Raw genomic sequence first — 11,257 nt, forward strand, 5'->3', positions numbered from 1 at the left:
ACTTAGTCTTCGTTGGGGGTATAAAACTTTCCCCCAGAATTTTGTTGGTATGGGTCTACGCCTTCATATAGCTCCGTAGAACGGTACCTCCCGATTTTCGGTATTTTGAAGGTTATGGCCACCATTATATGAAATAAATAAATAAATAAATAAATAAATAAATAAATAAATAAATAAATAAATAAATAAATAAATAAATAAATAAATAAATAAATAAATAAATAAATAAATAAATAAATAAATAAATAAATAAATAAATAAATAAATAAATAAATAAATAAATAAATAAATAAATAAATAAATAAATAAATAAATAAATAAATAAATAAATAAATAAATAAATAAATAAATAAATAAATAAATAAATAAATAAATAAATAAATAAATAAATAAATAAATAAATAAATAAATAAATAAATAAATAAATAAATAAATAAATAAATAAATAAATAAATAAATAAATAAATAAATAAATAAATAAATAATCCATTAAAATGGCTAAAACTTGGTATTTAGTCTTCGTTGGGGGTATTCAGCTTTCCCTCTAAAATTTTCGGTATAGGTCCGCGTCTTCATATAGCCCCGATAGAACAGCACCTCCCGATTTTCGGTATTTTGAAGGTTGTGGCCTCAATATTCATTCAAAGTGGCTGAAATTCGGTATTTAGTCTTCATTGGGGGTATAAAACTTTCCCCCAAAAATTTGTTGGTACACGTCCAAGCCTTAATACGGCCCCCATAGAACGGTACCACCCGATTTTAGGTATTTTGAAGGTTTTAGCCTTCGTTTGGGGTATAAAATTTCCCCCCAGAATTTTGTTGGTATGGGTCCACGCCTTTATTTAGCCCTCAAAAAAAGGTACCTCCCGATTTCCGGTACTTTGAAGGTTGTATCCTCAATATTCCTCCGAAATTGCTGAAATTTGGTATTTAGTTCTCATTTGAGGTATAAAACTTTCCATATGAAATTTGTCGGTATAGGTCCACGCCTTCATATAGCCCCCATAGAACGGTACCTCCCGATTTTCGGTATTTTGAAGGTTGTGGCCACAGCAACCCACCGAAATGGCTGAGACTTGGTATTTAGTCTACGTTGAAAGTAAACCCTTTCCGACTGAATTTCGTCGGTATAGGTTCACGTTTCGATAAAGCCCCCCATAAAACGGTACCTCCCGATTTTCGTATTTGTGAAAGATGTGACGTCAATATCCCACCGAAATGACTGAAATTTGTTATTTAGTCTTTCATGGGGTTATAAATTGTATAAAATTTGGTATTTAGGGGTCGATTATGGATAGCAACTCAACCGTAGTTGTATTGCCAGAAGAGAAAATCATACAATTAAAATAAGTGAAACGACAGAAATGTTTGAAAAGTTCATTCAATATCAGTGTTTTGAACCTTCAGCTACTAATTTAATTCTAAACAAGTAAAAAGTCGTTAAGTTCGGCCGGGCCGAACTTTTTATACCCTCCACCATAAAATAGTCTTATGCTTGGTTTGAGATCGTTTTTTGGGACTATTGGCATTGGAGCTGGCAAACTATCGATATAATCTATGTGCAAGAATCTAAAAATGTTAACTACGATAACAAATTTTCCTTTATGTTATGGAAGAAATAGAGTTCTGGAACAGATCATATATTTATGTCGGACATCACAACCGCTTTAGTAAGATTGGCATTACTTTGAAATTACACTGGCATATCGGAATGAAGAGTGCTTTCATGAATCAATTGAGTAATTTGAGTGGAATATTATCCAGTTGTCTGTTGTGATTACAGGTTACCGATGCACTTGGGACAATTATAGTGCAATTTTTATACTTTTTATATCCACATCCTTCATTTTATAATATTTTGTTAGATTAAGTTAGAATATGGGCCATAACGGTTCATTTCTTGTGGTACCTCCCCAACAAAAGTTCAATTTTTTTCGCTAAAATTGGGCGTGAAATAACCCTCGAAGGGCGTAAAGGCCTCGGCTGACTGTCTTGCTTGAACTAGGTCGCCCTTTGGCTTTTAGTCGTTTAATAGAAGCAAACTTTCGGTCCAAACTTTGCACATGGTAATAATTAACCGGGTTCGACTAAATTAGACCACTCCCTCGAAAACCTACCTCACAAAATTGTTCGAATAAATGCAGTATAAGGACATAATCGTTTTGAAATCTTTTGCAGCAGTTTGTCCCCGCAGCTCGTTTTTTTCGTATTAGTCCTCTTAGGCTTCCACAAAGCATCGCCATTAGCTGCCGTTGTTTTTGAATATTCCATGTAAACCCGAAAACATAATAAACGTTTGATCAACGTTTTGCGTAATTTCTAGAAAAACAAGTAAAAAAGTATCAGTCGACATTGCCAACAGAGATATAACCTCAGCCTGTGGGGATTGCAATACTTTTTTTTCAAAAAAAAAAAAAAAACTTACGTACATATTTAGGGGGGTTTTCAAAACAATATGGATAGGATTAAAGCGCAAAAATTTGCGGGGATATCGATAGATAGGATTTTTTTAAACTGAGTTTCGACAATATTTAGAGTACCATTTTAGCGAATATTTTCGAACTTTTATGGGGGAGGTATCCGAAGGTCCACTCCTTCCACCTTCGAATTTCATCTAATGTTCGAAGAAATATTTTCTATTTTTCTAATATTTTTCTAGAAATTTTACCGATTTTCTAAAACTTTTTTTAAAAATCTCTGCACATTTTCGGGAGAACCTTAAGAATCTCGTTCCGAATTCGTTCCGATTTCTTTCTTCGATTTTCTAAGGGATTTTTTTGTTCGATTGTTGTTGAAAACCAAAGTGATTTTTTATAAAATTCGCATATACAGTTTTTGAATTGTTTTAATATTAATGCAACATATAATAATTCAGGCTAGTGTTGATAGCTTCAACATACTCGTGCACATTCTTCTACTATTAATCACAAAATGATAACAACAGGGAAAATCATTAGGACGTTTGAAATTATAATCATCCATAAATAGCGCATTAAAAGAAAATTGTCCCTGAGTGGGGATATTTGCGCCCAAGAATTTCTTTCGATTTTTTTTCAGAAAATCTAAACTTTTCTTCGAATTTTTCCAGAATTTCTTTCCGAATTCGGACCGATTTCTTCAAAAAATCTAAATTTTCCACCGAATTTTCCAGAATTTTTTTCCGAATTCGGACCGATTTCGTTGCGAAACTCTAATATTTTGTTAGATTGTTCTTAGAAAATTCTTTCCGAATTCGGAAAAATGTTAGGTGGGTACATAAGGGGTTTTTACAACTTTCGGGCTTTTTTCTCAAGAAGTATGGACTTGCCCTTAAAAAACCTTTTACCTTTACTATTGAGGCAGCGAATGCAAGTTGCTTCAACAAAAATCAAAGTGATCCGAGAGCAGATCTTAAAGTGAATTTATCCAAAAATGTGTGTGGAGGTACCCGACGGAGTGGACAAATATAGTCGATATTCGATATACCTGGTAGATATATTACGATGTGCAAAGTATGGACCAAATCTGTCATTCCCATCAATAGTTATCGTACGCAAAATTTTTCCGAACATTTCTGAACTTTTGTGAGGGAGGTACCTGAAGGAGTGGACCGATATGGCTTATCTTCGAACAAAATATTACGATAGCCAAATTTTGGACCAAATCGGCTCATCCAGACAGACAGACGATCGGACATTGCTAAATCGACTCCAAATTGTCTGAAATACATTTCTTCCAAACATACTTGGGGTCTAAAACCATTATTTCGATGAGGCACATTTTGCCCGTATGAAAGTGTACATACCCTCGTTAGCATAAATGCTGAGGCTATAAAAATGAAGAACGGACGTGCCAAATTTGAACTAGGTCGCCTTTTGCCTTTTCGTCTTTTACCAGAAATAACTAACGCAAGAAAGCCTTATGTACAAGGAGGGGAACCAAGTTCGAATTTGGGTGGCCAGTTCTTTATTTTGTATACCCTCCACCATAATATGAAGGGTATACTTCCGTTTGTAACACATCGAAATATTCATTTGGGGTATTAAACGTTCCATATGAAATTTGTCGGTATAGGTCCACGCCTTCATATAGCACCCTAAGAACGGTACCACCCGATTTTCGGCATTTTGAAGGTTTTAGCCTCATTATCACACCGAAATGGCTGGTACTTAGTCCTTGTTGTGGGTATAAAATTATCACCCAGAAATTTGTCGGTATAGGTTCACGCCTTGATATAGCCCTCATAGAACGGTACCTCCCGATTTACGGTATTTTAAAGGTTGTGGCCACAGCAACCCACCGAACTGGCTGAAATTTGGTATTTCGTCATCATTTGGGGTATTAAACGTTCCATATGAAATTTGTCGGTATAGATCCTCGCCTTCATATAGCCCCCATAGAACGGTACCCACCGATTTTGAAGGTTTTAGCCTCATTATCACACCGAAATGGCTGATATTTGGTACTTAGTCCTCGTTGTGGGTATAAAATTATCTCCCAGGTTCGGTATAGGTTCACGCCCTGATATAGCCCCCCCTAGAACGGTACCTCCCGATTTACGGTATTTTGAAGGTTGCGGCCACAGCATCTCACGTAAATGGCTGAAATTTGGTATTTGGTCTTTATTTGGGGTATTAGACGTTATATATGAAATGTTTCGGTATAGGTCCACGCCTTCATATAGCCACTACAAAACGTTTCCATCCGATTTTCGGTATTTTGAAGGTTTTATCCTCATTATCACACCGAATTGACTAAAATTTGGAACATAGTCCTCGTTGTGGGTATAAAACTATCTCCCAGAAATTTGTCGGTATATGTTCACGCCTTCATATACCCCCATAGAACGGTACCTCCCGATTATTTGGTATTTCGAAGGTTGTGGCCACACTGGAGCCGCATGGTCAACACGGTTTCTTTGTCTGCACCTCAAATACTTCCAGATAGGGACGTGAGGACCTTGTTCCTACATCTCAGCTTATCGCAGATAGCTGTGGCATACACGGAGGACGAGAAAATACTGTCGAATGTGACCCATAGAATATTGGAATTCTGCTACTGCTTGTTGGAATTGTGCTGCAATCGACCATGACATTCAACTCACTGCTCACCTCCGCAGTTCAGTGAAATCCACTATTTCCTTGAATGCCGCGGATGCGGACGTGGCAAACCGAGCACATATAAATTGGTCCTGAGTTTTCCTCCGTCCCGGCACTGACCAAAAGAATCCGGAGCAGGCCTCAGTGACCACAACACTTCTTCACCAAAAATTTTGAACATCGGCCCATGTTATGGTATAGATCCCCATATAACGGTTAATCCGCATTTTAGGTATTTTGAAGACTTTAGCTGCAATTTTGTCCGAACTAGTAGTTTGACATTTGAGGTTCCCAGTGGTCACAAAACTTTTCCACCAAAAATTGTGGACATAATCCAACTTTTGAATAGCGCCCATATAACGGTACCTCCCGATTTTAGGCATTTTGAAGATTGTGGTCCGAACTAATTGTAATTTGACATTTGATGTTCCCAATGGTCACAAAACTTCTTCACCAAAAATTATAAACATAGGTCCATATTATGGTATTGCCCCTATATAACGGTAACGTCCGATTTCCAGAATTATGACTTGTTTACCTAAATTTTCAGACCAAATTAGGTCCATGTTTTGGTATAGCCCCCGATTTTCGGTATTTTGAGGATTTTAGCTAAAACTTTTGACCAAACTACCTGTAATCTGACAGTTGAGGTTTCTAGTAATCACAAAACATCGCCACCTAAAACTGTCAACAGAGGACCATATTTTGGTATAGCCCCCATATAACGGTACCTCCCGAGTTTCGGTATTTTTGACCGAACTATCTGTAATTCGAAAAACTGTCCACATAAGTCCATATGTTGGTAGAGCCCCCATATAACGGTATCTCCTGATTTCGGTTTTTTTGGATCTTAGCTAAAATTTTTGACCCAAGTATCTGCAATTCGACATTTGAGTTTCCCAGTGGTCACAAAACTTCTCCACCAAAAACATGGGTCCACACTTTAATCTAGCCCCATATAAGGTTTCCGACCGATTGAATACATTTTTATACCCTCAGCATTTATGCTAACAAGGATATATACTCTTTCATACGGGCAAAATGTGCCTCATCGAAATAATGGTTTTAGACCCCAAGTATGTTTGGACGAATCCGTTTCAGGCAATTTGGAGTTGATTTACAATCCGTCCGTCTGTCTTTCTGGCTGGCTGGAGCGCACGATAGCTCTCGAATGAATCAACCGATTCGGTCCAAAATTTGGCTTTCGTAATATTTTGCCCAAACTTACCGCCTGTTCATGTATGTCGCAAAATATCGTGCGACTGCCGTTACGTATCCTATGCGAAAAACTACTAATTTGAATGTACATTTGTACAACTATGTTCCATAAATGAGAGCCAAATGAGAAATGAAAACAAAATCCACATATACATACAAATATTGGAATATGTGTGATTTGTTTTGTTTGAAAAATAAAATGTGTCGGTATTTTGAATTATTTTATTTAATTGATTTCTTCAAAATAATGAATGAAAGCGCCATTGAAACGTATCTGTAAAATTTTTATTTTGTTTCAAGAATGTGTTGCATAAATTTGTTTTAAGATTTTTGATGTTATTCGCGAGTTTACGTTCTACTCGGCAGCTACAAAGCAAGTGAGTGATTTTGACATTCTCTTTCTATAAGAGACAGTCCTTTCGAAATACATAAACCCAAATTTAATGGAAAAGTGTACGTTTACGTGTTATTTCGTAGGGCTTGTCGGTCGCATAGATTTTCGTTTCGAAGGTGTTTACATGAACAGAAAATGATTTTTTTCCACTTCCAAAGCGCAAGAAACCTTTCGGTCGACATACATGAACAGGCTGTTAGTTTAAGTTCGAATGGGCTATATCGGTCCACTCCTTCCGGTACCTCCCCCACAAAAGTTCGAAAATGTTCGGAAAATTTGTGCGAACGATAAATCTTGAAGGAAGTAACCGATTTGATACATACCTACCACATCGTGAAATTTCTACCAGACTTAGATGAGATTCCAATATGGACTCAATCGGTCCACTCCTTCGGGTACCTTCCACACAAAATTTCGGATAAGTTCAGATTAGGACCTGCTCTCAAATCGCTTCGACTTTTGTTGCAACAACTTGTATTCACTGCCCTCCATACGACGGTACAAGTTTCATCAGGGGCAAGTCCATACTTCCTGAGAAAATAGCCTGAAAGATGCAACAAGCCCCTATGACACCGTGTGTAGTGGTTGGAGCGCAAGATAACTCTCAAACGGATCTGCCGATTCGGTCCAAAATTTGGCCTTCGTAATATTTTGTGCAAACTTAGTTTAAGTTCGAAGATAAGCTATATCGGTCCACTCCTTCAGGTACCTCCCTCACAAAAGTTCAAAAATGTTCAGAAAAATTGTGAGCACGATAACTCTTGAAGGGAGTGACCGATGTAATCCATACTTTGCACATCCTAATATATCTACCAGATATAGATCAGGTTCGAATATGGACTATATTTGTCTACCCCTTCTGGTACCTCTCAAACAAAATTTCGGATAAGTTCACATTAAGACCTGCTCTCGAATCACTTTGATTTTTGTTGAAGCGATTTGCATTCGCTACCTCCATTACGATGGTAAAAGTTTTGTTTAGGGGCAAGTCCATATTTCTTGGGAAAGCAGCCCGAAAGGTGTAAAAAACCCCTATGTTACCATATGTGGCGGTCGGAGAGCACGACAACTCTCGAACTTTTCAACCGCTTTGGTCCAAAATGGTCTTCGTCATATTAGTGTATGCAAACTTAGTTTCATGGGGCAATAGCGGTCCGCAACTTCCGGTACTTCTCCCCAATATTTAAAAAATGCCACTAAAATGTTAGGCCAATATCACTTGAATGGGGAAACCAATTTGGTCCAAACTTTGGATCTCCTAATATTTTGTCAAAATTTAGTTTAACTTCTAAAATGGCCCATATCGGTCCTCCCTAAGGGTACCTCCCCCACAAAAGTTCATCATTTGTGTCTTAGTGCAGTTAATTCCTAATCCACATTTTTGTCGGCAAGTTCAAATGTTCAAAAAGGGCCACAAAATTCTGAAGAGACCTTATATACATTCGATCTGTCCGTAGGTGATTGTTTCACTTCATATTGGCTGAGGGTATATATCTGTCGGCAAAGCCGACTGACACTCTTTTACTTGTTATACTTTTTATGCCCACAGCCTTTATTTTATAATATTTTGTTAGATTAAGTTCGAATATAAGTCATATCGGTTCACTTCTTGTGGTACCTTCCCAAGAAAAGTTCAAATTTTTTCGCTAAAATTGGGCGTGAGATAACCCTCGAGCATAAAGGCCTCGGCTGGATGTCTTGCTTAAGTTATATATAGTAAAAAACTAAGAATGGCCGACCCAAATTTGAACTAAGTCGCCCTTTGCCTTTTAGTCTTTTACCAGAAATGACTAAAGCAAGAAAGCCATCCTTCTAATGTACAAGGCCTCGGAGCAAACTTTCGGTCCAAACTTTGCACAAGGTAATAATTAACCGGGTTCGAATAAATTCAGTATGAGGACATATCTCGGATCGGTTTGAAATCTTTTGCAGCAGTTTGTCCCCGCGGCTCCTATTTTTTCCTATTAGTCCTCTTAGGAATATAAGGCTTCCACAAAGCATCGCCATTAGTTGCCGTTGTTTTTGCATATGTCCATGTAAACCCGAAAACATAATAAACGTTTGATCAACGTTTTGCGTAATTTCTGAAAAAAAAAATAAAAGAGCAGGGGGACCAAGTTCGAATGGAGCGTATAATTAAATTTGTCATTCCGTTTGGAACACATCGAAATATTCATCGGATACCCTATAAAGTATATATGGTAATATTCAAAAATGTTTTACAATCGTTGAAGTTGAGGTTCACCATTTAATAAGTGGCGAACTGTCAATATATTTTATACAATATATTAATTGAAGTGTTTTAGCCGGGGTCGCATAAAATTAACCATAACAAATAATTTATGTGGAAGCTGTGTTGGTGGTAATATTAAAAAATGGGTAAAAATGTGTTGAAGTTTACAAGTTTTTTTGTGTTCTTTCTTGATTTCTGGGCAAACCACGGAAAATTCAGACCTGAGCTCAAAGAAAGAATTGAAGAATACCCCTTGGGCAACATGGTTCTAAAGTATGACTTTTCGATATATACACTGCATCCCCCTAAAATCGATGCTGACTTTTTGAAGTTTTGAAATCTCGGTTTTTTGAATTTTTCTTATAATTGGAAGGCGCAACCAGATAATAACCCAAACTATTTATTGGATTGTAGAACTCGTGATTCCACGTCGTTTGACGTATATCTCATGAGTGTGCTTCATACAGCTCCCTAGTAATAGGAGTCCAAAATCGAAATTTTGGTGGGTAAATTTTCTTTAAAAACATATTTTTTGGCTTCAAAATTTACAACTGTGACTCAGGTACCCTTGTACCCCGCGTGATTTTAGTTTTTTTACGCTCCGGATCTCCGCGGTTCTTGACGAATTTGTTTAAAATTTGTTATAATGACGTATTTTTTATAGGCGGTCACTGAAATCGGATGCGCCTTATAATCTTATGTACATCGCGCAATTTTTACCCACATAAAGGTTTTTGAACAGTAAGATGCAGCTGACGGCACACTTTGGTCGCTGAATGAAAAGTGGAAAAATCGCTACATATTGATGGAGATGCACTCGCTGTATCTGAAAAGCGCATGCGCCTTAACTGATTTTAACGAATTCGCGAATTATACGTTTTTTAACTTTTTTGTTTTTTCTTTGGTTGTAATTTCAATATTACTTTCTATTTCATAATCCTATTGTTTATCAAAGTAAGCAAATACACTTTCGGGTTTGTCATCGCATTTTCCCTGAAGAAGTTTCAGCGAAGTCCGTCAGTCCTTGCATCGAAATTTAGCGAAATAGTAGAATAACTCCCAAAAATGTTTTTTTTTTTCATTTTTCGTATTAAACAAAAAAATATATTTTATTAATTTTCTCGTTTAGAGTTAAGCTTAATGATCTGAAATTATTTGCAAGTGAAAAAGGAAAGCCATGGACTCGAACCCACATAGTCACCAAATTACGTTACCTGGTTTCATTGGTGGTAAAGCAAATCTTCGGACGTATCGACTATGTAATGGCTTCTCTGTCCTAGAACTTATCGTTTTTCAAATGCAAATGTGTTTTTATACATTAACGGATATTTCAAAAAAAAAAAAAAAAAAAAAAAAATATATATTTTTGAGATAATATTCCAACAATAAGTTTTCGTCTTTTGTTGTTGCTGTAATATGGCAGTTATAAATCCTATCGTTAAAATTTTGGTCTCATATTTTTCTACGTGTTGTCTAGAATCTGTACGTATTTTTAATTTATTTTTTTCGAGTTTTATTTGGACTCTAAATTAGAATAAATTAAGTTTACTCCAAGATTTTTTCAGTATTTCTTGATTTTCCGCGAAAATAGAAATAAATATTTAGGCATCTACGGATAGATATTAAATGCTGTTAACGCTTTATATATACATTTTCTTATTACAGCAAAAATGGAATTTTTAAATATTGGTTCTTTATAAGGGAATAAAACCCCCCATAACTTTGGAGCGCAGCATCCAATTTTGTGAACGCGAACAGATTTAAAACCACGACCTTTTTCTTAATCTTTGTTCCAAAAAATTGCGGATGTGCTCGCAAAAAATTTTTTAACATTTCTTCCAATGGAATTGCAAAAGAAATTTGAAATTTACCATATGTATATTTTTGATCAGACTAGAGTCGATATAATTAAGAGTCCCAAATATGTCCAAAGGGTCTGCCTTGGGAAAGGCTATGAGGACATTTGTTTGCTAGTTTACATGCCCTACGTCATAATTTGGGATTGTTTTCGAACTTTTCTGGGCTTTTCTCAATGTGTTGTGCAAACATTTCTTAAGTGTATTTTTATATATTTCCCCACAAAAAACAACAAAATCGCTCATTTTAATCTTGAAATATGAGTCAGTAATCCACTTAAGACCATATGGACAATTCAACAATCATAAAACTAAATTTCAGTGCAATTTTTATAATTTTATTTATTATCAAAAAAAGCAATAAGAAATAAAAGAGATAATTTTGAAATTGAAATCAAGCGAACAAATGTACTGGGAGGAACATTAGATACTGACTGGTGTGGTGTGGGTTGGCTGGTTATACGAACGAATACGAAAA

This window comes from Musca autumnalis, unplaced genomic scaffold, assembly GCF_047663935.1.
Source record: "Musca autumnalis isolate F117 unplaced genomic scaffold, ASM4766393v1 scaffold_5, whole genome shotgun sequence".
Lineage (NCBI taxonomy): Eukaryota > Metazoa > Arthropoda > Insecta > Diptera > Muscidae > Musca > Musca autumnalis.